Source organism: Cydia strobilella, chromosome 19 (genome assembly GCF_947568885.1).
Source record: "Cydia strobilella chromosome 19, ilCydStro3.1, whole genome shotgun sequence".
Lineage (NCBI taxonomy): Eukaryota > Metazoa > Arthropoda > Insecta > Lepidoptera > Tortricidae > Cydia > Cydia strobilella.
In genome coordinates, this window is record NC_086059.1 from 3422965 (window position 1) to 3442922 (window position 19958).

The 19958-nt window shown below is 36.3% G+C and overlaps 1 long non-coding RNA gene across 1 annotated transcript; it reads right to left on the reverse strand.

The window, feature by feature from the left end:
• Positions 1 to 236: 236 nt before the first annotated feature.
• Positions 237 to 708, reverse strand: LOC134749850 (uncharacterized). Its single transcript, XR_010128524.1, has 3 exons — positions 671 to 708; positions 589 to 638; positions 237 to 295 (listed from the first exon to the last, which is right to left on the reverse strand). It is a non-coding gene; the product is annotated as an uncharacterized LOC134749850 (long non-coding RNA).
• Positions 709 to 19958: the final 19250 nt, after the last annotated feature.

Below are 19958 nucleotides of genomic sequence, written 5' to 3' on the forward strand. Positions count from 1 at the left end.
TTTTATAACTTGGACTTGACACCCGTATGAAATATTCGTGTTTGGAGACCACTTTACACTGGTTAGTGAAGCGAAATGCTTGTGCGTTGGGACGATAAGTGTGCACGTGATGCCAATAATATGCAAACAAGTAAACATACACGCGAATCGTGACGACTCGATAACACACGACACATACATATGACAAATTGGAATATGTAAGGTTAAAAGGTCGGGAAAATGCAAGTAATTGGCTCAGGACCGCTTCGTCCACAATCGTATTTCGTCACCTTCTAAACTTGTCATTATTGTCATACTAGCTTTTGCCCGCGACTTCGTCTGCGAGGAGTAATTTGGGTAGCTTATTTTTTACCCAATATGCATTTTATCGATTCCCCATACAAACTTCCACCCCCCTTTTCACCCCCTTAAAGGGTGACTTCTGGCATAAAATCTACCCTATGTTCTTTCCCGGGACTCAAACTCAAACCATCTCTATCTATACCAAATTTCAACTAAATCGGTACAGCGGTTTAAGCGCGTGAAGAGGTAACAGACAGACAGACAGACACACTTTCGCATTTATAATATTAGTATGGATTGGTCCACTGTTCTGATTCGTCAACATTCCCATATCGTCACTTTCCTATCTTGTCCACCTTACTGTGTTCCACAGTGCTAACTCGTCCACATTCCTATATGGTCCACAGTGCTGGCATTGGTGGAGGTTCCATCACAGACCAATAAAACTTTTCAGCTAAAAGCAATACATATGTATATAAAAAGTGCAGAAGTTGTCTTATTTATAGAAGGCAGTCAGGATATGAGGATAATAGGTGGTACAATAATGTTGACGAGCTGTCACTATGGTCAAAATAGGAATGTTGACAATCTGGGACTGTTAGTCAAAATAGTAATGTCGTAATGTGCAATGTGGACGAGTTAGGAAGGTGACGATTTAGGGATTGTATGCTGACGGCAATATGGACGATTTAAAAAGTTGAAGACTTAACAAGTATTGTTGACGGCTAGAAATACGAAGCTGACGAAGACCCCTTTTCTTGCTAAAGGGGCCCACTGACTATCAGTCCGCCGGACGATATCGGCCTGTCAGTTAGAACAAAAAATTGACAGTTCCGAACAACTGACAGGCCGATATCGTCCGGCGGACTGATAGTCAGTGGGCCCCTTAAGCCTAAAGCGAGGTTTAAACTAGCAAGTATACTTGCATGCAATTTTCATTGCATTGCGGTATCTGATAAACATTTTGAATGCAGTTTACCTTAGTAGTCGGCAATGTAACGTAAATTGCATGCAAGTTAGTGCTAGTCTAAACCTCGCTTTAGGTGTAGATAAATTCTCTTATCGTCCTAAGGCCCCGCCATACAAGAAAAAAAGTCAAAAATTTGCAAGTTACGTTTCAACCTATAATGTAGGAAATAAACAGTGTTTTTTTTTAAATTCCGTTAACTTCAGGACAAGGTTAAGTTCATTTAAAGAAACTAAATGCTGGCATAGTTAATTTAAAAAAAGGAAAGAAAAAAAAATATTTTTATTTTTCTAAAGAGTATACTTAAATGCTGCATATAGCGTTGTTGTACTTGTTGTACAAATCAAAAATCAAATCATTTTTTTTATTTGTAAATAGGTTAAATATAGATCTTATTAATAACTAGCTTTTGCCCGCGACTTCGTCTGCGTGGACTTAGTAACCCCAGCTAGAGTAAGAATAGCGCCTGGAGAAAGTCTTATAGCAATCATTCAATTTGAGCATAATATGCACACAAATATTAGGCAACTCATTAATTATCTCAATTCCACCATGATTCCACCCCGCTTTTCACCCTCTTAAGGGATGATTTTCGGGATAAAAACTATCCTATGTCCTTCCCCGGGACTCAAACTATCTCTATGCCAAATTTAAACTAAATCGGTTCAGCGGTTTAAGCGTGAAGAGGTAACACACAGACAGACAGACTTTCGCATTTATAATATTAGTATGGATTTATGTTTCACTATGTTTTGCCATTTGGCATACAAATATAGTCAAGAAGAGATGGAGCATTCCGAGATTACTCCGATAGTTATACGAACTAGGTTTACACAATTACAAATATTTTATTGTAAAGGACGTATATTTTCGCAAATCACATTTCAAAATAAAATTTACTACTCAAACGTATCTTTTAAAAATATGAACAGTTCTTGACTTTCAAATATCCGACACAGAACGGTAAAATATTCGCGTTCTGAAAACGACATTTGTGACTGGCGTCTCGAATTATTTAGATACGTTTTAAAGAAAAGTGCAGTATCATGTCTCATGCAGATGTCTACAGTAGCTTTTTACGTTACAAAGTCGGCGAATAAGCGCATATACGACAAACAATAATAATTAGAAACCTGTTGTTATTTATATCAAAATAAGCTAAAATAGAGTCACTAGCGCCATCTAGTTAATAATATGTACAACATGTGTAGACCTATGCATCTTGTCTTTGAAATAAAGCTTCTTACTTGTCAACCTCATCCATGCGTTTCATTAGTTTCTTTAGAAAACCAAAAAAAGTGTCGTACCATTGGGCCGCGCCGAAACTGTATTTTCGGTAGCGTCAAAGTGTCCAGCCGAAGTTTTGGTTTCGGCAGTTATCGCCATAAAAAAAGTCATGTTTCAATCGTTTTTCGGCTGAAAGTTCGGTTTCGACGGTTCGTTTCAGTTTCGGCAATAAGCCCGGTATCGTTCGCACACTTATAATAATCTAGAAGCCTATAAAGGGGTGGCAATTTTAAACGGTTCTAGCTTAGGATACCTCCTTAGTTATTGATGAAATTTAATAAATTGAAACTTTAGAAAATTAACGTTTTTTAATAACAAAACTTCCGTGAGACATAGACATATTAAATATATTAAAAACGGGTCACTCACGTGTTTTAAGTCGAAAACGCTCGACATGTTTCACTCCGTACCGAGGAGCGTCATCAGGAGCTTGCGTCGACGGCTCGGAGGCACTGACCAACCACAATCACGGTTAAAATTCGGAAGACGACCAATTTCGATAGCCTCCCGTACTTTTCGCTGAATCACAAACTTTTCTTTCGCCAGCACAGTTACCTTATCGAAAAGTTTATAAAGTGAGTCGAATCCGAATCCAATACGTGTTCCGTCACATGTCGAGCGTTTTCGACTTAAAACACGTGAGTGACCCGTTTTTAATATATTTAATAATTAACGTTTTTGTATCTTTCTGGCGTAAGAAAGTGCGATCGGGCACCTACTAAAGTTTGTTGTGGTATTCTATCTCCTAATAAATTATCAGAGCAACAACGCCTTCTAACATATTTGCTTATTCTAAAACAAAATGCATTTTCAAGATCATATATCATGAATATCATAGGAATTAAACCTCGGAAGGCTCAATGTACATATTTTATTGTATTTCATTTGTTGCATAGTCATTTCATTACATAATAAGATGTTATTCTTTGCTATCAAATTCAAACCTTTAATGAGCCAAATAAAGTAGCATTTCTTTTGTTTTATTCCTCAAACAAATTAAATTCTTCCCAATTTACTTATGCAACAAGGTCCACATTAAAAATAGGAAAATTTTGTATGGTGGGTCTTACGTTACGACTCTACAACCAAGTGAACGAGTTACTTGTGCAGTTTATCCGGCGATAAATCTGAGGATATGCAGAAGACTTAACGCCGCAGACCGGTCACTTCGACTAGTTTGCGGGACATAGACATATACTCGTACCGTGGGTATGACATTTATATCATTCGTTAGCGTTTTGTTTCTACGTATGCCATCATTGCCATCCCAGCTAGCCAGTATATTTCCATAAAACGTTATTTTTTTATATATATTTAAATAGAGACTGCAAACTTGCAACGCACTTACAACCCCTCTGGTGTTGCGGGTGTCCATGGGCGACGGTAATCGCTTACCATACGTTGATCCGTCTGCTCGTTTGCCTACTATTTCATAAAAAAAATACTACAATAAAATTGTATCAGCTCATTCACGTTTCAAATATTATCGTCTACTGGAACTAATTTTGTTCGGCGTTCTGTGTGTGTGGCGTGCAACTTGAGTTAGGCATTTGATTAGGACACCTACATACCTATATGGGATAGAGTTATCACTTAATAGGTATCAGTCAGCTGTTACATTTTCGTAAGAATTATGATTATGAATTAGGTACAACAGATAATACGGGCGTTTGACAACCCAGTCCAAAAAGCGAGTTGTTTCTATTTATTCCATGTTGTATGATTTCTGCCAGCTTCGGAGTGCACATGCGACGTCTACCACATAAAAGTCTGTGTCTAGGATTTATCTAATACATAAACCCCGAGGCCGACATCGATAGGGATAAGTTCAATAAAATACGCAACTTGGTCGCAGTCAGAAATAGAAATATCAGGTTAATGACCTCGTTTCGTGCGTACTATCGTCAACCGTACCTGACTGTTTTTAAGCCTTATTTCAAAGACATAGGGATTACCAGTGGTCAATGAAGTATTGCTGTTTACAAGATTTCTAAGTTGGAAACGTTACTTGGAAATTTGACAAAGGATAAACGGTTCCTTCGAGTTTTGGTCACGTGGTGGTTATGGAAGCATGCTTGGGCAAAAAATATCTTATTTTGAGTCTTTATGCAATATAATCAAAGCCCAAAGGGTTAGGATTTTAGCAATCTGTATGTCTACTGTGACGCAAGTGAAAAGAGGGTGTGATATAAGTACAACTTGTATAAAATTATAGGTTTTTTTTCTTTTTACTAGAGCCACCGGTTGTGTATGTATGTCCATCATGCTTTGGTACCCGGAACTATAAATATAATTTTAATTAATCAGGGGAGTCAATCGGTTTGATCAGTTTATTTATAAGGCTAGGTTGACTGTTAACAGACTTTTAAAGACGGAGGTAAGTACTTCTATACCTACCTATTACCTGTCTATTTATCTACGTAACGAATACCTACTCTGTTTTCTTAAAGATAAAAGATAAAGATAGTTTATTATTCAAGTAGGCATTACAATGCGTTTATGAACGTCAAATAAAGCTACGCCGGCTCTAACCCTACACCTCTGCCCCGAGAAGATTGAATAATCCCCCCTCAATTGGCTCTTGGTTCGCTAAAGTGTTTATAGTTTAGGTTAAGATTTTTGTAATGTTTTCCAAATGGTATTTCTGTTTGTTTAGGTTAATGGTAATTTCCAAATACAGGCAAAAATATTGCTTACCCGGGAGACACCACCCCTCAAATTATATGTACTCTGTTTTATAAAATATATTTTTTTTGTTTTTTTTTTGTAATTTTAAGTTGTTTTTATGTATTGATTTTGATGAATAAAATCATTTCTTTGGTAAATTTGACATAATAAATGATAATATAGTTGCTAAGCTATTCCAAAATAACATTAAAACTTTAATGTTAAGAAAATAAGAACGTGTGTAGATCATTTACAACGCCTCACACGCTTAACAATAGGCTAGATGACAAATCGATCAGGTTTATTTTTAGGATCAAATGTGGGACCCATTGCATTAAAGCAATACAAAAGTCAGAAATGATAGTCAAAGCCCGACAGTCGTACTTTACTCGCGAAACGCTTCTAACAAAACGATAAGTGACGTCATGTTCACTGAGAGCCCATTGTGAATGTATGGACAAAATAAGAAAATTGCGTTTTTGTCGGTGAAATATTGCGTTTATGTATATAGTTGCTGTACAATATTTTTTTTGGATAAAATGTAAGGAATTGAATGGTTACTTTTTTCCGTTTTGAAAGTTGAAAAATTACTTAAATTTTGAAACTTTCAAGTCCTGTATTTTTGTATTATTTTAATATCTACATTATTGTTATAAATTGCTCATTTGCTATCTATGTTACTTACTAGATTTTGTTATAAAATTCAACATGTGTCATCATCCCTATTGTGGCTCTAAAGTGCATCGTCAGAAAAACCAGAAGACGTTTTGTTACGAAGATAATAATTGGCCAAATTTGGAATCTGGGATTCCCAAACGGGCACATTCTATTCTAAGGGCCATTATAATGTACTCGGGGAAAGCCCCAGGCGACGTTGTTACTTTTATGAGTAACTTAGGAGAGAAACGAAATTATGGATTGACTTAATTTGAGAAATTACATTAATTACTGCGGATGAAAAAACTAAATAAGAATAATAAATAAGAAAGAAACTAAATAAGAACTGCTTGCCCTTAGAGCCAAAGACGCCTAGTCTTACTAAGATGGCATATAGTCGAGAAATTCGGACGGGCACCGCCGTGGCGGGGTGGCCTAGGGGTTCATGGCGTTAGCCGCGATAGCTAAAGACGCCGGTTCGAATCCGGCCTTCACCACTGGAGGGCTTCGTCACTTTTTCTTTAATATATGACATCTATTACAGTTTTTAAATAAGAATACTTTTTACAAGCTTCTATTTAACTTGCAATGCAAGCTAAATTAGGTCCACCATTGTGATTGGGTTTGTTAGAATTGTCTCGACAAGCATTAGTTGCCTGTTGAAAGAAAAGTAATCGTAGGTACAGTCAGCGATAAAAGCTTGTAACAAAAATAAATTTTTAGATCAGAGACTTAATCCTAATTCATTTTAACGTTGTAGTTACCTCATGTAAAAGTTGTAAATAGATTTACAACTTTATTTACAACTTTTACATGAGGTATCATGTAAAAGTTGTAAATAGATTTTTTATTAATTAACAAGTTAACAAGGCTTATATTGACCGGGATATAGACCGTGATTACCTTTTGTATTATTTGTGAGCTCCCGATATTTCGACGCAGTTACATGCATCATGTTCACGGGTGACTGAAGATAGCGGGTGGGTGTCAAAGTTGTGTAGACAGCGCTCTGTCTACCCTCATTCTTGCGCGTCGGCTGCGTTCACTTTCAACGTTACCAACGGTCGCATTCACACTTGTTGGTCCGGTCGCGTTCACAATCGTTGGTCTGTCCAAACACACTACACTCACGGTGTCACTACCTACGCGTGTTTGATTCGGATATCACTGGTTTTTTACACAAACAAATCACAGGATTCCACACATTTGACAGTCTTCACGATTGAAATTTTTGTATTTGTGAATTTCAACGGCAAATAATACAAAAGGTAATCACGGTCTATATCCCGGTCAATATAAGTCTAGTGAAACTAACCGTGAATCATTCAAAACTCTAAGTTAAAAAGGTTTATAAAAAAAACTTAAGTAGTAAGTAAGTAAATATTCTTTATTGTGCACCATAAAGCAAAAAAAAAATACACAGAAAGCGAAATACAAGCTTAAGACTAGGTAACAACAGGCGGTCTTATCGCTAAAAAGCGATCTCTTCCAGACAACCTTTGGGTAGCAGGAAAGTTAAGTACTTACAACTTTGAATGGGTGGTTGGTTTTATGGGTGGGATTAAGTAGATGTTTTACCAATGTACGTTACGTATGTATGTTATGTGCCCAATTGCCTATACACGGTGGCTAAAAAATAAGTGCATTCCCATTGCCAGGGAGGTTTTGGAATTATACTGAGCAACTTTTACTATGGGACCAACCCCATAGTTGCTCGGTATAATCCCAAAACCTCCCTGGCAACGGGAATGCACTTATTTTCTAGCCGCCCTGTATATAAAAGCCATAAAAGGTTTTGAAAACAAAGCCCCGTTTGACTTTGTGACTTAATGAATTTTAGCCGCCAAGACTGAAATAACAACATATTCTGCGCCATACAAATCAGCTATGTGTGTTTGTGTTTAATAGTCTCCAATGTCTCCATATTTAGCTCCTTGCACTACCTGTTGTGTTTTGTATGATTTCTACACCCAAAAAAATCAGCTATAAAATTGTAATTTACATACCACTAGATAATAATCATAAATAATTATCTGATTAGAGATTACAGATCACACAAGTCGCTAGGCAGGTTTACCCGTAATTAGGACCTTGACTGGCTTGACTTAGCATAAATAAACAAGTTCATTAAAATGTACACGGGCACTCACACCTAGAGGACTAGCTGGTTGGTTGACTTGTCACGTGACAACGCGATATATATGTACTCGTATGTATACATGCTGTAGGGAATGCAATAATCAAGATGTGACATGAGATCTCGCGTTAAAAATCTGATCCCACCAAAAATATTTTCATGTAAAATGTTGCCACAACGAGGCCATATGGCTCGCACTGTCAAAAAGTTATCAGATTTCATGTAGATCGAAGCTTCTAACTCTACAAGCCCTGACTTCATAAACTCTACACCATAAATAGTCAAAATGTGGCTTAGCCGTTTCGTTACTAAAAGAACTTTTGTATAACAGAAGACATGAGATTTCGCGTTAAAAATCTGATCCCACCAAAAACATTTTCATGTAAAATGTTGCCACAACGAGGCCATATGGCTCGCACTGTCAAAAAGTTATCAGATTTCATGTAGATCGAAGCTTCTAACTCTACAAGCCCTGACTTCATAAACTCTACACCTTAAATAGTCAAAATGTGGCTTAGCCGTTTCGTTACTACAAGAACTTTTGTATAACAGAAAAGTAATGAACGGTGAATAAATTCACCTTACGCCCATGTGACGGTAGCGGTTCTGGTCAGAATTTTAAAATTACCGTAGCTGAAATGTGACAGAAATTCAATTGGGTATTTGACATTTTTTTAACAGTGTCAGTCGATCGGGTTTGTTTTGAGGATCAAATGTCTGTATAGGACCAGTTGTCTTAAAGCAATACAAAAGTCACAAATGATGGTCAAAGTCTGGCACTCGCACTTTACTGATGAAACGCTTCTAACAAATTGGCAATAAATCGCGAATTCGCGACGTCACCATGTGCCTAGAAGCCGTTTCGATGTATGGAAAACAAGGAAATTGCGATTTTATCGGTAAAATATTGCGTTTATGTATACATATATTGTTGTAATACATTTTTTTTATAAAATGTAAGGAGTAGAATTTTACCATTTTCTTTTCCTATTTTTTGTATTTTTTATATATAGTTTTTTAAATTTCCAATTTATTGTTATAAATTATATATTTCTATAAAATATTATAAAATTCAACATGTGTCAACAACCCTATTGAAGCTTAAGTAGATGTGAATAGAGCATAATAAGGATAAAACCGCTTCAATATAAGGTGCAGACTTGCAGAGGTCGCACCAAAGAGGGCTCGTTGTAAGGGCGCGAGATAAAAATAACTTCAACGGGGGCTTACCTTGACACGTCTCGGTATGTACGGTAGGTTATTATTATTAGGTACCTGTACGGCTACCATCAGTTTGGCACTGACATAAACGTCATCCAGAACGTAATTTATGTTCTATGCATCTCGCTCGTACTCGCATATTAGTGCGAGCGAGATGCATACAAAGTAAATTACGTTCTCGATGGCGTTTATGTCAGTGCCAAACTGATGGTAGCCGTACAGGTACCTAATAATAATAACCTACCGTACATACCGAGACGTGTCAAGGTAAGCCCCCGTTGAAGTTATTTTTATCTCGCGCCCTTACAACGAGCCCTCTTTGGTGCGACCTCTGCAAGTCTGCACCTTATATTGAAGCGGTTTTATCCTTATTATGCTCTATTCACATCTACTTAAGCTTCAATAGGGTTGTTGACACATGTTGAATTTTATAATATTTTATAGAAATATATAATTTATAACAATAAATTGGAAATTTAAAAAACTATATATAAAAAATACAAAAAATAGGAAAAGAAAATGGTAAAATTCTACTCCTTACATTTTATAAAAAAAATGTATTACAACAATATATGTATACATAAACGCAATATTTTACCGATAAAATCGCAATTTCCTTGTTTTCCATACATCGAAACGGCTTCTAGGCACATGGTGACGTCGCGAATTCGCGATTTATTGCCAATTTGTTAGAAGCGTTTCATCAGTAAAGTGCGAGTGCCAGACTTTGACCATCATTTGTGACTTTTGTATTGCTTTAAGACAACTGGTCCTATACAGACATTTGATCCTCAAAACAAACCCGATCGACTGACACTGTTAAAAAAATGTCAAATACCCAATTGAATTTCTGTCACATTTCAGCTACGGTAATTTTAAAATTCTGACCAGAACCGCTACCGTCACATGGGCGTAAGGTGAATTTATTCACCGTTCATTACTTTTCTGTTATACAAAAGTTCTTGTAGTAACGAAACGGCTAAGCCACATTTTGACTATTTAAGGTGTAGAGTTTATGAAGTCAGGGCTTGTAGAGTTAGAAGCTTCGATCTACATGAAATCTGATAACTTTTTGACAGTGCGAGCCATATGGCCTCGTTGTGGCAACATTTTACATGAAAATGTTTTTGGTGGGATCAGATTTTTAACGCGAAATCTCATGTCTTCTGTTATACAAAAGTTCTTTTAGTAACGAAACGGCTAAGCCACATTTTGACTATTTATGGTGTAGAGTTTATGAAGTCAGGGCTTGTAGAGTTAGAAGCTTCGATCTACATGAAATCTGATAACTTTTTGACAGTGCGAGCCATATGGCCTCGTTGTGGCAACATTTTACATGAAAATATTTTTGGTGGGATCAGATTTTTAACGCGAGATCTCATGTCACATCTTGATTATTGCATTCCCTACAGCATGTATACATACGAGTACATATATATCGCGTTGTCACGTGACAAGTCAACCAACCAGCTAGTCCTCTAGGTGTGAGTGCCCGTGTACATTTTAATGAACTTGTTTATTTATGCTAAGTCAAGCCAGTCAAGGTCCTAATTACGGGTAAACCTGCCTAGCGACTTGTGTGATCTGTAATCTCTAATCAGATAATTATTTATGATTATTATCTAGTGGTATGTAAATTACAATTTTATAGCTGATTTTTTTGGGTGTAGAAATCATACAAAACACAACAGGTAGTGCAAGGAGCTAAATATGGAGACATTGGAGACTATTAAACACAAACACACATAGCTGATTTGTATGGCGCAGAATATGTTGTTATTTCAGTCTTGGCGGCTAAAATTCATTAAGTCACAAAGTCAAACGGGGCTTTGTTTTCAAAACCTTTTATGGCTTTTATATACAGGGCGGCTAGAAAATAAGTGCATTCCCGTTGCCAGGGAGGTTTTGGGATTATACCGAGCAACTATGGGGTTGGTCCCATAGTAAAAGTTGCTCAGTAATTCCAAAACCTCCCTGGCAATGGGAATGCACTTATTTTTTAGCCACCGTGTATAGGCAATTGGGCACATAACATACATACGTAACGTACATTGGTAAAACATCTACTTAATCCCACCCATAAAACCAACCACCCATTCAAAGTTGTAAGTACTTAACTTTCCTGCTACCCAAAGTAAATTACGTTCTCGATGGCGTTTATGTCAGTGCCAAACTGATGGTAGTCGTACTGTTGAGTTTCGGTTATTATGAAGGGAGATTGATGTACAGTGAATCACCGGTATCAGTTGAGATGAAACTGCAGTACTTAACTCATTCTCAACATGCAATGCAATATGGGAATTTTCACTCCTTATTCATAATTGTGGTAAATCTTTGTCCATCTTTAATTAATCATGGTAAACAATAGCTATACAGCTGAATAAATGTTAGTGGTTTTAAAAAATGTCACATAATATATGCAAAATTAAACAGGTTGAAAAAATGGCACATTTAGACGTTATAATACCTTTGTGTATATTAAAATCGTATTGATTTTATAAAAATAAGCATAGAAGAATTTTGAGATCTGTTTCTCTGGACCTACATCTACAATGGCGCCAACTGGTGACCACAAAAACGGTAGCCCTCATTCTTTGAGCGCTTTAACTTTAACGTTTATTACGTATACGAATTCACAGGTAAGTATAAACCCAATTGAATAGAATTGGCCACCATTCATACTTCGCGATGAAAATACCAAGTACCTAACTTATTGAATAGCCCCCACAGGACCAGGGAGGCATGAAGCGGCCATTGATCGAGGACAGACGTCCTTGGTCGTGTCCTTGCCCTGACGCTAAGTCTTTGTTCTAGCTTCTAGTGAGACTATTTTGAAGGACGAAGTTATAACAAGATACTAGGGTAGCATACGAACGAAAGTGAAAGAGTTATTAAGGACCGGTACAGACGGACTGCAACCCGACTGCAACATGGCGTGCCATACGAGTTGCAGTCGAGTTGCACTCCTTCTGTACCGGCCCTCAATAACTCTTTCACTCTACACTCTCGTATTCGGCAAGTCTCGTGTAATTTTGTCGAGAGTGTATTTGAGCGGGCTTCAGTTTGGCACAGTCTCGGCAAATGTCCCTGCAAAATCGTCTCGTGTAGTTTTGTCGAGTGTGGAGCGAGCTTAAAATTCGCATAATATTTCTTAGCAACGCAACCACTAGCGCCCTCTGTGACCCAGTACGTACACCGCCGCGCATCTATTTATCTCGGAAAGGTCAAAGTATACTGGCTGACCCAAGTACCTGACACTCTTTGACAGAGAAAGATAGTCTTATTGCGATTTCTAAGAGGAAAGAGAATATAGTGCTATGCTTTGTCCTTATCACCGACCGGGTGGCATCATACGTAGGAGGCGATGGAGAAATACCGAAATTTATAAGAGTGAAAGAGAAAAAATTCTATGCTGCCCAAATTTTATATGAATATTCTTTCTCTTACCCCCGGTCGCTCGGTGGCGCGTCTATAACTACTTGTATATACTATGTCTATGGGCTGACCCTTCAACCCTTCGACCTTGTATACCTATAGTGTAAACTTCTAAAGCATTTTTTATTTACGTAACTACTAGCGCCATCTATGACGAGGCGCGCATATCACGACGCATCTTATCTTTTCAAGGTCAACATACAGTTTACATCACCAATGAAATTGACCTATCATCAAATCATCATATACATGTCCGAGTGGTTATTCAAATGTTACACACATCACAACATAGGCAGGGTCCGAAATGAATAGAACAAAGTCTTCACTTCGAGTGTCATTTTTTATTTTATTTTATTGATGCAAAAAATTACACAGCATTATAAAGCTCGTCACAGACGGAGCGATAATCCATACTTAATATTATAAATGCAAAAGTCTGTCTGTCTGTCTGTGTGTTCCCTCTTCACGCTTAAACCGCTGAATCGATTTAGATGAAATTTGGCCTACAGATAGGTTGAGTCCCTGAGAAGGACATATGATAGTTTTTATCCCGAAAATCATCCCTTAAGAAATTAAAAAGCGGGGTGAAATTGAGATAATTAATGAAGTGTCTGCTAATTTGTGTGCATAATATGCTCAAATTGAATAATTGCTATAAGACTTTCTCTAGGCGCTATTCTTACTCTAGCTGGGGTTACTAAGTCCACGCAGACGAAGTCGCGGGCAAAAGCTAGTATATTATATTACTATACCGTAAGATAGAGTATTTACCCATTTGGCCGTTACCTCCCGGACCTCCCGGCCCGCTTCCCCGCGCCACCCCCTCTGACGCCTTAGCCACTCGGCCACCACAACTACTTTTATTATTAAATTAGGTACTTACATTTAGGTAATACAATCACAAAAAAAGTGTGAATGAGGTAAGTGTGAATTGCATTACATGCCTAATGTCACCACAATGTTTGTTATTATAACAAACTAGCTTTTGCCCGTGACTTTGTCTGCGTGAAATCAGTAACAGCAGCTAGAGCAAGTTTAGCGAATGGATAAAGTATAATAGCAACCATTCAATTTGAGTATAAGCTTAATTGCTTGACATCAATTATCAGGCAATTCAATACACAAGCATAACACTACATCTAATACTCGTTCATGATAACTATATATCTTTATGATTACTGGATGCAGGCCATATCAGTTGCCATAACTGCCTGCATGCTTATTAAATAATAATACTAATTCATTAAATCTCTCACTCTCTTTTCCAACATAAAAACTATCCTATAGCAAATTTCAACTAAATCGGTTCAGCGGTTTAAGCATGAAGAGGTAACACACCGACAGACAGACAGACTCGCATATATGATATTAGTATGGATTTATTGCGTGACCTACACTTAACTAATTAATGCAACCACATGTTGTGGTTATAAATGTGTCTGCTGTTATTTTGAGAATTGAGATGGCCTTGCCAGTTTACAGTGCATATTTATAACAATACTGCTGCATTGAATAAAAATAAAAGTTCATTGATCTGAAAAAATCAGGTCACCCAGTATTTTATCACTGTATGTGTTTAATACACTGTTGACGTAAATTAGTAAAAAGTGAACAGACAAGTGTCAGGTCTTACATTGTTCTATCCACGTACGATTAGCCTAGCTAGTTAGTCGTGTTTATTGTAGGTATATTATTATTTACCAAGACCAGCCCCGTACTAAATAACTATGATTTTTAAACCGGGACAATTTACTTATCGGCCGGGACACCATGCTTCGAACCCGGGACATGTCCCGGTGTACCGGGGCGTATGGCAATCCTAGTTTAATAGAATTTGTAGCTTTCCATCACAGAAGGATCCTTATGTAGAGCATAAGTATCCATTAGGCATGCAATGCTATTGTATATTATGTCTTAAAGGTAAACTTACTGTATTTAGGTCGAGTTGAGAGTAACCCACTAAACCAGTGTTCAGATGCATGTGTTAATTAAAAAATATCTTGAATTTTAACACAATTTGACTCTATGTCATCCGAGCCTAAGCATGTGATGTCGTTAATTTACATTTTCACATTATGTGCACTACAGGAACCTTATTATAATGTTAATTTATTTAAAAACTGTCCTTCTTAAGTGTACCTACTGAATAATCGATGACACTGTGACATAACTTCAATCTAACAAATAATCAAATTTGATTCCTATGTTATTAAAAATAATGACTAAGCAGATAAGCATGCTGTACTATTTGATGATAATGGGACAATTAAAACCATTTGTTGAACGTAGGTTAAGTTTAAACTCTTTAAAAATCTGGTGGGAGTCATTGGAAACCTATTAGAACTTGAAATTGTTTCATTCTGCTTAGTGGGTAGCTGAACATCAGCTGTATTCTCATTGAAAGTTAGAGAAAGTTGTTAGTCATTCCAGTGCTAAATCACACTAGAACCCGCGAAAATTTCCTCACAAACGGCATGTAGTCGCCAAAAATCAAACAAAGAAAATAAAAATCTATTTGATTGATACCCTATTCCATTCAATAGCTCAAGGTTGTCAAAAAGATGTATAATGTCACTTGGTAAGACCAAATTCAATGCGTAATAGCTGCTTACCTGCTTATTTGAGCTCCGTCCTGGGATGTAGCACAGTAATCCAAGTCCTGGGGTTAAATTACACAGAAACTAAACACAGGGAAAAACAGAAAAAAGCGAAATTTTCTTAACTTTATCAAATTGAAGACCATCGCACGGACGGAACAATAAGCGAAAACACGAGCGAGAGGGACAGAAACATAACATAGCGAGAGAGAAAGAGATACCACACAAGCCATAATAAACAGAGGTGACCATAGACTACAATCAGCTGTTGGTATTTCTTATAAAATAAAATTCGTAAAATAATTCTACAATAGCACACTTGCATTTTTCCCTTTTTTATCTTTTGAACGCTTTATTTATTTCAACCTATATCTATTGAATTGAGTAACAAATGGATGTAAAATAAGATCTAAGTCTAATTATATTTAAAAAAAAACACGGAGCATTTACAAAGGTATCTGCTTGTTTTTGTTACATTATGGCAAAGAGGATATAATACATGAATCTAGTATAACTGGATCGGTCATGAGGGGTGGGGGAAAATGACCGAACGGGATAGTCTTATGTATCTTTCAGTAGGAGTAGCAGAGAAAGCGCTGTTATTGTTTGTCCTTGTCATAGTTTCACTTTTCCACCGCTGCCACAACCGAGGTTGTGGCAAACAAATAAGTACGTGACATGTCATGTTTGTTCATTGCTTGTTTAATTATCGTTGTTTTGTATGAAATTGTGCTTTCTCTTATGAAATATAGTGATGGTTAGCGTTTTGAATGCTTGAACTTTGATAAAATACTGGTGAATTGTTCTGTAATCGGCTGTAATAGCCGCTCTGAGCAAAAATATGAGATCATCACCTTTCACACGTAAGTACGGTATTTTACACCTTCCTCTTAACGCAATATGTGAGAAAAACATCGTAAAATTACGTTACACTCAAAGCAATGTAGAATCAAACTATTTCAATAAAAATATCACAATTATTTACGCAAATTAACAAAACATTATTTGTAAAATTATCCGCCCAAATTACGTAGGTAGGTAGGAGTCTGAGGTCAGCCATTTTTAAACTTCTTCTTAATTTAGCTGCATAACAATCATGTAGGGATACCAGATGAAAATATCATAATTTTATGGGTAATTTTGACCTCGAAGTTTTTTCGTACTTCTAATTCCAAAAAATAAATAAACAAATGTTGTGAAGATTAAATGTGGTGTACATTAATTGGTGTGATTGCGATTTGTGATTTCTTTAAATTAAAACCCATAATACATTTTATTTTACGATTTATTTACTAAACATGTTTAGTTTTGTACCACCTGCGCGAATTATAGGAGGTATTTCATTGTTTATACCACGGAGTAGGATGGAGATGGCAAGTGGGCGTTCCCGTCTATCCGACAGTTAGTAGCGACCGACTCACTTTATGCACAGACTATGCTCAGTTGTTGTGTAAACTTCATGCTCGAATGACATTCACGTCGTACGTACGCTCGTCTAACAAAAATTGATAATTAAATTTAAAATGCCATATTGTGCAGTATTAAGCTGCAGAAATCACAGCGGTTTAAAAAATCTTTCACGTGGAGGTATTTCCTATCACCGGTGGTTATTTATTTAAATATAATCCGATAAATACGAAAAATCTGTTTCTATTGCATTATTTACGAATGTTCGTTAAGTAAATCTATATTTTATCAGTTAGAACTTAGAGTTCACAATCCTTTGTCACTATTCTTTACGTTTATCTGGAATATTCGCTATCCTAAATGTCAAATAACTTCGCTACTCAGATGCTGCGCAATGTCGATATTTATATCGATAAAGTTAAAGTTACGATATTTCAAGTTTGATGTTTGGTAGTTCGGTAATAAATTATTATTTTAGACACGTTTCTAATTATTATTTGGGATAATCAATGTCTTAGTAAATATGGCAGCTCTGGTCATCAAGCACTAAGTTAAGTCGGGGTCATTTCATGGCAACCTTTCAAACCTTCGTATTCCTTTACATACGTTTTTGTTTTTTACACCCATCATATTTTCATCGTTAATATAATTAGACTAGGTACTTAATGCACTTATGCGTACAATGCATGCAATGTGCCATGAATAAACGTTTTATATTTTCTATTTCTTTATTATTAATTATTGTAGGTTACCACAAGATGCCGATATTAAAAATAAATGGGTCAATGCTACTGGGCAAGAAAATTAGTTTCCGCAAAAATATAGCACCATTTGCTAGGAGCATTTCTTAGAGAAAGATTTCTGGGGATAAAATTGCCATACATCTCATCTAGCGTCCACACGCCTAAAACTTAGTTACTAATTTAGTAATTATTAGTGACATTCGGGCTCACTTAATTAATAAAAAGTGTTCCGTACCACGCAAACTAGCGTGAAATATTGGAATTTTACCGCCCCCCTTCCTGATTTGATAGGTCACAATCTTACAATCAAATCAAGTGGGATCGATGAGCCAGTTTCATGTATGCTTTCACACCATACAATTAATTTGACAATTTAATCAGGTTGTCCCGTCTAGATTGGCCTTAAATGCTGCTACAAGTAAATATATTGTTAAAGACGAATACTTACCTATGTAAGTAATTGCAGATTTGTGATCACAAAATAACAGCAATACCGAGTTAATAGACCTTTAAAGAACTATGATTTTATCTGTTTGACTTTAAGATATATTTAATGTTCACATTAACAACCTAGTTCGTCAATTAATAAGAAACAAATTTCTAGTTAGATATTTGTTGTACTGTACTACATATTATTTTTCATACAATCACGATTATCACTACCTATATTATAATCATAAATAAAGTATCATCTAAATGTGTTAAAACATACGGTAATGAAATATCAATACCTAACTGAACACACAAATATCGATAAAACACTCCGATTACACTGTCCCCTCCCTATATCGTCGAATGGAAAGAAGTTCCAACGGTTAGCTACTCGCAGGCGTGTAGAGGTCTCGAAAACACCAGTGTAACGTGACCGTGAGATCCGTAACAAACCATGCGTAATCAGACCTTACTTATACTGGTTTTTTAGCCCTTTTCTCGCCTGTAATAAGTAAGTGATTTTAAAATTATATAAAATAACGCCATCTGGTGTTGAGTAGTTGTATTAGGTGAACGTTGAGCGAGCTTTTGTGAGATAATGAAAGAGTCGTATGTCATATAGCTTTGACATTATAATTTAAACCGTCACTCATGTAGCCTACAGTTGATATTCGTTCGAGAAATGTCCACCGGTAATAACTTTTTGGTATGGAAAGTTGCTACTAATCAGAGCAATTTTGTAAGTGTGTGACGTATTTTAACGTGGCTATGAATGTGTGAGTTTAGCGACACTGGTTTTCATACTAAATAGGAGTCATTTCACATCCACTAGTTTATTAATTCGTGGTTTATACGCCTAAAAAGAACGGCCCATTGACATTTTATTAAACAATTTTTTAATTCCGTCAAACAAGCTAACTTTGCCTCCAGGGTAATCGCACCAACGTAATATCAAATATTGGGATAATTTTTACCAATATGGTATCCCCACGTTTATGACGTCATCTATGTCTATCCCTTACAGGCGCACGCATATAGCTGGTCTATATAATGCTAGGTCTATGATATAATAGGATTACGGAGTTATATCCCAGTTATATCTATCTTTGGTTATTATAGGCAAGTTATGGGTACATTCCTTCCTCCCTCCGAAATATGTGTTTAATGATTTGACAATAATTTAAATGAAAAAATATGCACTTTTGTTGACGTTGTTGATTTGTTGTGCTTTCTTTTTGATAAAAGTAAAATTTACTTTTTTCATTAATATTAATATAAAAAAAATAGTTGACTTAACATTCTGTAACTATCTTTTAAACGCACCTAAGTTTCTATCTATTTTGTGTGGACTGTGTGACACTGTGACATAGACCTAGCATTACATAGACCAGCTATACGCGTGCGCCCGTAAGGGATAGACATAGATGACGTCATAAACCTGGGGATACCATATTGGTAAAAATTACCCCAATATTTGATATCACGTTGGGGCGATTACCCTGGAGGCAAAGTTAGCTTGTTTGACGGTATTAAAAAATTGTTAAATAAAATGTCAATGGGCCGTTCTTTTTAGGCGTATGAACAATGAAATACCTCCTATAATTCGCGCAGGTGGTACAAAACTAAACATGTTTAGTAAATAAAACGTAAAATAAAATGTATTATGGGTTTTAATTTAAAGAAATCACAAATCGCAATCACACCAATTAATGTACACCACATTTAATCTTCACAACATTTGTTTATTTATTTTTTGGAATTAGAAGTACGAAAAAACTTCGAGATCAAAATTACCCATAAAATTATGATATTTTCATCTGGTATCCCTAACATGATTGTTATGCAGCTAAATTAAGAAGAAGTTAAAAAATGGCTGACCTCAGACTCCTACCTACCTACGTAATTTGAGCGGATAATTTTACAAATAATGTTTTGTTAATTTGCGTAAATAATTGTGATATTTTTATTGAAATCGTTTGATTCTACATTGCTTTGAGTGTAACGTAATTTTACGATGTTATTCTCACATATTGCGGTTAGAGGAAGGTGTAAAATACCGTACTTACGTGTGAAAGGTTATGATCTCATATTTTTGCTCAGAGCGGCTATTACAGCCGATTACAGAA